At 36.1% G+C, this 7042-nt stretch overlaps 1 long non-coding RNA gene across 1 annotated transcript; it reads right to left on the bottom strand.

The window, feature by feature from the left end:
• Window positions 1–2056: 2056 nt before the first annotated feature.
• LOC136009965 (uncharacterized) lies at window positions 2057–6690 on the bottom strand. Its single transcript, XR_010610715.1, has 3 exons — window positions 6662–6690; window positions 6201–6306; window positions 2057–2102 (listed from the first exon to the last, which is right to left on the bottom strand). It is a non-coding gene; the product is annotated as an uncharacterized LOC136009965 (long non-coding RNA).
• Between the last annotated feature and the right edge of the window lie 352 nt (window positions 6691–7042).

The following is a 7042-nucleotide window of genomic DNA, read 5'->3' as shown; positions in this document are numbered from 1 at the left end:
TATCAGCAAAGAAACTTTTCATCCTCTAATAGCTTCACTATCTCCCAAACCATGGAAAACCTACTCTAGTGAATTATCTAAACCATGACTTCTTTTCTCCCTCTGCAGTCTTTATGAACAATGAAGACGTGGTTATGATAGCATATTCACAAGTTCAGTCAGAAATAATCAGGTCAACACAGTGATGGGCAGTGTATCAGACAGAAAACGGTAGTTTTCTATACCTGCTCCTCGTAACTGTTAACACTGCCTTACGAGGTAACCTGCAGTGTTATTTCACTTCCTATTTCCACATTCACACTAAGCTTTCATCAAAAGCGTATCAATGCTGCTACACCTCTAAGAATCCATTGCACATAGCCCCTGCCAACATGTAGTGTAAGACCACTTCCGTGTGCTGCTTTGGTCTTCTACTGCTCAAAAGAAAAATTTTTATTGAAAATTATTCTGAAATTCTCTTGAGCACAAAAAGACCAAGGAGGCACATGGAAATTCCCTGATTCTACATGTTGGGAAAGGAATACCTGTACTCCAGAGGGGTCAAGTTGTACTTGCGCACGACTATAAGCTACTCATGGAGGTGACATAACTGTTAGCCTGCATTCCCCCTTTCAGGCCAGGCACATAGAGAGGATGAAAAGTAACTTTAATTCTAATATAGTATCTTATAAAAAATATACATATAATTTTATTTATGATGTATAAATTGATAATATAACATTTTTATAATATATATAATTTTATGTATATATTATAGATAGATAGATAGATAGATAGATAGATAGATAGATAGATAGATTTAAAACAACATCCTAGATGTTTATGGTATAGCTCTGGAACTGAAGACACCTTCATTATCTGGCTGCTATTTTTTCTGAAGGCATGAGTCACTCAACAGGTCCTTATTTGACTTAATAATTGTGATCTGTATGTATCTTCAACAACTAAGTAAAAACACAATGCTTGCAAAACTACAGGTAGGTTTTTTTTGCAATGGAAATGGGACAAGACAGTTCCTCCACCAGTGGTACAAAATCAGTGATATACAAAATGAGTTGCCATCTTACTGATTTTTAAAAAAGCCAAGCCACTGAGTTAAATAACATGTCTTCCAGTGTTGGACTTTAAAGTGCTTCTCTGTTTGCTGGAGTCTGCCAAACTGCTAAGCTAGACAAACAGTGCTTGCTTGAATATAGCCACATAACAGGAGAAAAGATATTTGAGACTATAAACTGATTTTTGTAGAAGACGTAAATAGAAATGCTAACAATCCCTTTTCCTTCAGATTCTTATGTATGGTAATATCACCATGTCTCTTAGAGTGCCCCAGCTTCTATTATTAATGAATATGAAGTAGTATGTGAATCCTACACATTAAAATGTTTCAACAACAGTTTTAGAAACTGTATTCTAGACTCAGCTTTTCTCTGTGATAAATGTCTTTGTTCTTTACAGATGAGTTCCAATGTGATGTACTCCTAGTGTATAACTCCTGCTGCAAGACTTTGGTGAGAATGAGCGAGTCATAATGCCTTCATTGCTACCTAATCCCATTATCCACCTATATCTCCTCTACCTACTTAAATAGCTTTATTACCCTCCTGACAGATTCACACTGAAGCAGGAAACCAGCCTAGAGATCAGCACAACTGGAACAAATCTCTTATAATTTACCAGCTTCCTAAATTATCCCTATTTATAATGATTCTCTTCATAATTTGCCAAATAACATCTTCATATCTTAGTGAATTTTAAGCAGATATGTGGAATAGATCTAAAATTTTAATTCTTCATCCAAGAATTTCTCCCTATATTTCCTATAAATACTTCATACCACCTTTTATTCTTGTTTTTTCTAATTGGCAAAAAAGTTCTTCTTTTATACATGAAATATACAAGTATGCATGCATATACAAAAATACATATATATACATACCAAATGTTCATGTTATTTGCATGAATAATTGTGTGAGTTTTTTTCACACACTCAGTTGCATGCATAGTATAAAACTTTTATCACTTCATTTTGTCAGATGTATCTTGTTAGAACACATACCTTGTTTTTGCAAAGGTCAGACTGAGCTTCCATCTTCCTTTTTTTTCTACACAAGAGAAGAAGAGGAGTTTTCCAGTAAGACTTCTTGGCCTAGGCTAGTAGTTCATGTACAAGAAGTGTCATTATTCTATAGATCTTCATTGACTCTCCTTTGTGGTCTTCAGCTCAGTCGCAAGGTTTTTCAATGTCTCTCTTGGGACACAATTGTCTCAAAGATATTTAAAATATTAAAAAAAGTATTTCTGTTCATACTTCCAGTAGACAGGAGTTTATCTGGGGGGTTGAGGTTTGGGGTTTGAGGAAAGTTGTTTTGTTGGCTTTTTGATTGTTCTGGGTTTTTTTTGTGGGGTAAGTTGGGTTGGTGGGTTTTTTTTTTTGGGGGGGGCTTTTTTTCTTTTTTTAAAGTAGAAAATTGGCAATTTTATTTACCAAAGAATAAAATAAGTTTGCATTTCTTGAGTTATTTTAATCTTTCCTGTAATGCTATTTCCCATTCAAAATCCCATGTGGTTAAAATATACATGCCTTTATTCAGCTGGTAGATTGACATCACTTTTATGTACAATGGATTGCTTACTTTATCATCTGATGAGAATAGAAATATATAACTGAAAAATTTACTTAATCAGGACAGCTCATGAGAATCAGGGCTATATATACTTTTAAAAAAATATTCTTAAAATACTGTGATTGTTTTGACTCAACAATCAAAGAAGAATTAAGCTAATTATCCAAGATTCTTCGGTTTCTGAGCAGTAATTGGAGGACAAACAGCATGCTAAAAAGCAATACTTGGGCTTTAATAATTAGCACCATAAAGTGGGAAATTAGCAGTGAATTCTCCATACGCAAAATAACTGCAGTCTGTTGCATGCCTATTAATAGTATCCTAATCAGAAGATTGTCAAAATTTCAGATGAGGAATTAGAGAAGGGTGCTTCTTGTCCTTGCTTTCAGAATGCACATTTACCTCCTGCTTGAGCTTTAAAATACAAATTAATTGAAGAATTGCTTCATGATGATTGTTACAGAAGGAGAAAAACAAGAAGAACAAGCAAAAGAGAAATTGCATAGAGAAACTGATTTGGAGACAAGTCATCAATGTTCAGTGTTTGTTCAGTGTTTGTTATAGTTCTCTTGACAGCAGAAATACTTTGTATACCCACTTTTGATTAGCATGAGTAAAAATATAGCATTAACTCCCAGCGGTCTGTTCAACATTCAGGGAGAGCAGACAACATCATATAAACAGCAGCAGGCAATATATTAATAAATCAGCAGATCACTAAGTATTTCCAAGAGTGCCAAGTGACACTTGGCAAGTGACATAGTATCTAACTTCATAGTATACTTCTTACTGATGTTTTTCCATTGCCAAAACAAAGCAATAGTTTATTGATATAAGCAGTATTTTCTGCTGTAGTGGATTCTTACATTTTTTCTACCATAGCCAATTCAAACCACCTTTTATCTTGAATATACCTCAGCTGTCCAAGATTTCCAAAGATCTTGCAAAAATACTTTTAATTTTCATTACGATCCTTTTGATAATGAATTAGTACCTGACTGCAATAAGTCAACACTGGAGGTCAAAACATCTTTAAATACAATAGAATCCAATGCCATGTGCATATTTTCTCACACCACGTGAAGGCAACTGGCAATGAGTTTACAGAGCACCATAACTGATGGAAAAGCTGTGGCTGCTCATGAAATTGTTAAATATAAAGCCTAGCCCAGGCAGCTAAGAGAACAAGTTCACTAATGGCATTTATATCAGATAGCACAGGGATGTCAAATCATGTAAAAGTGGTTCTTGGTAACCATCACAGAGATGGTCTTCTCTCTCTTGGGGTCCAAATGGACAGGGAAAAATAATATAACTTGCAGCAACCCTCAGATGTCTACAAAACACATCAGAGCAAAGAAAAGAAGAATGGAAAAGGAAGCCCTATGCAGCCACAGAATAAATGCAAGGTCTTCATCCTCCCAATTCTGCTAACAGCCTGAGTGCCAGAATGGGTAGGGACTGATAAGGAAAGCTGTGGTATAAAAGTCCTTAATCCTCTTTTTCTACTAGGAACCTCAATTGCTAGTCAGAGCAGTAATGCTGCTAAGTTGGAGGAACTACAGAGGCATCACATCACATAGTCAAAATAAGTCTATTATGTTTTGATATACTGCATAGATTATGTCTTGACATACTGCATAGATTATGTCCTCTTATGTACTACCACAGAAGGATGATAAAGAAAAACATGTTAAACCTGAAGTCAAGTCTCTAATATCTCTGGAGTACAACACAACATTGTCCCACTTGGCTTATTCACCAGGGAGATGACTGAAATCTCCACAGTGATCTAAAATATACCTCTTCACTTGACACTTTTAAGGTAAGTTGAACCGAAGTTCAATTCAGGTCTTTGTCATTCCAAGCCTGAAGGCTGCTTTAGCTCAGAGCAATTCCTGAGATAAATAAATTCAAAGTTCAGCTAACCAATAGGGTCTTAATCAATCAAAAATCTGGTCCAACAAATAAACTGGTACATTCCTCTAAAGGCAACCATATGGTTAGCCTGACAACCCCATCAATGAGCTTGCCAGCAATTCATAAAATATTACACAGTATTAAGCAAGCTGCTGAAGCTCTGGCAATAAAGTCGTGTTGGGTCTGGATTTAGTTCCAAATAAGATAGCATGAAATGCATCAAATATGTATACAAGAATAAAAAGCTCGGTTTCTCTGAATCAATTTTTGTTTCTCTGGACACATGGAGATCAGAAACCAACTCTATTTCCCCAGCAGAGAACTTTATTGTGACTGCAGTACTGGTACAGAGCCACTCTGGTAGGCACTTCTAATCAGCTCACAGCCACAGTACAGGAAGTGCAAGGGGCACTGCTGGGCTTTCTCTCTTCTCTGTTGGCAGGAAACTATTTAGAGGCCAGTTGGAAGACTTCAGAACATCTCCAAGACTGGTCTAAACTATAGTGAGTTGGCATAAAACTAGTCTGGAAATAAAATAGGACTGCAAAGCCCAAACATTAATTTTTGCTCAGGCTTTCCCCATTAGTTTTCATGCATTCTACTTTTTGCTCATTCAATCTCTTTCCCTGCTGCAATTTCCAGATATTTCAAGCCCTTCATTTTTGGAGAATATGAGAATTTTGTATTAAAACAAAAGGTCTCTGTTATTTTGAAGTTATCTTCATTCAAAGGACAAATATTAATAAGGAAAAGAGATTAGGTGTTCCCCTAAATCATCGTGTGCGAGCTTTAATATTTGAGCTTGTTCAAAACAAGCAAACTTAGAGAATACTTTCTTTAGCTAGCTTTAATAACCTTTACATCTTTCCTTGGTTTTGTCTCTACATGCTGAACTCTTCCTCTTCTTTCTGCTGGAACATTGGTGGGCTTGGAGACTGGCAGTTATGTATGATAATTACGGTCTATACTGTACCCTTCAAATAGGGGCTTACTTTCTTTTTTAACTTCTTGACAGGTCGTTTTCTAACTTGCAATTTTGATACTACATGGCTGGCAATGCAACGTGATTCTTTTGCACCAAACTTCTTTTTCCTAAAAAGCTGTTAGTGACATGCCAGTCTCCCTGTAAATTAAAAAAGACCGAAAAATTTCTGTGGGTGGAGGACATGTTAAAGGAATATATTCATTCCTAGTAGCAGTGTGGGAATAACAGCTGTGCTTTGCCATTAGTCATAGCTTGGAGTCACACCTTTCAGCCAACAACATTATGCAGAAATATTACCCCCCTCAAACCAGAGTACTGTAGAAACATTAACTGGTTAATCCTCACAGTGCCACTTCCAACGTGATTGGGAATTAGCACTATTCCTTTTCTACAGAGGAAGAAGTGAAGCCACATTTCTTCTAAAGCACGCTGCAGTAGAAGATGTGATCTGCTTGTGGCAGCAAAGCACTTCATGCAGACTGCACTCACTGTGCTGGTAGCTGTTACCTCTGAGAATAACCTCATGTATGTCTGGAACATCCTCACTGTCAGAACAGGCTAAGAGGCAAAAGAGACCAATGCTTTCTGAGTTTAATAACTGCATCTGGAAAATATAAAACAAGAAATGCATTTCCCTTTCCGCTGATCAGAAGACAACATAACATCTTTACCTTAAAGAAGAGACTGGCCACTCTGCCACATCCTGCCGTCATGCACAAAGCAGAACACTGAGATCACACTGAAGGCAGTGTTAACATTGCAGGGAAAATACAGTTCCTACAACAGATGAAAATCCATGTATCAAGCACAGGAAGATTTGGACTCTCATTCCATGAGATTCTGGTTCCTGTCTCTGGAGTCTGCCTTTTTAATAAAAGTCCTAAAGTTGTAAGAGCCAGGATTTTCAGAGTCTTGTTTCAAAATGTATGTAGATAGTTATTATCCAGGAAAAAATTATGTGGATGGAGAAACAAAAGTAAAGTCTGAGATCTCATCTTGGAACCCTTGCAAGAGGGTTAAATTAAGTAGAGATAACATAAACAAAATCAGATTATCAGAAGTTATTTGCTGACCTGATGAACAACTGAAAAAGTGAAAAGGATGCAAAAGAGACAGTATTTGAAGTACCTACCCAGCAGATCTTACTGTACCGATGACCTGAAATCAAAGAATAGCAAAAAAAGACCTTTTAACACATTATTAATACGACCTAATCACACTGACTCATACTAGACAGACAAATCCATTAGAAATACTTAATAAGGATAGATAAAACTGGTTTCTTCTATATTTAATTCCATTCATGCATTGAAGGCTGCCCTAAGTCCTTCATGAACCTTAATGGCATATTTTAGCCCTTTCTTGTTCAATTTATTAAAAATTTGAGAGCTTAAATGTGACAATCTGTATTAGTGATACATCAAGACTGCAGACTTATATGAAATAAATCAGAAATACTTATTTTTCAAATATACACTCCAATGACCTTGACATGACATTACTTTTTATTTAT

Source organism: Lathamus discolor, chromosome 3, assembly GCF_037157495.1.
Source record: "Lathamus discolor isolate bLatDis1 chromosome 3, bLatDis1.hap1, whole genome shotgun sequence".
In the NCBI taxonomy this organism is placed as follows: Eukaryota; Metazoa; Chordata; class Aves; order Psittaciformes; family Psittacidae; genus Lathamus; species Lathamus discolor.
This window is presented reverse-complemented; position numbering and strand designations above follow the sequence as displayed.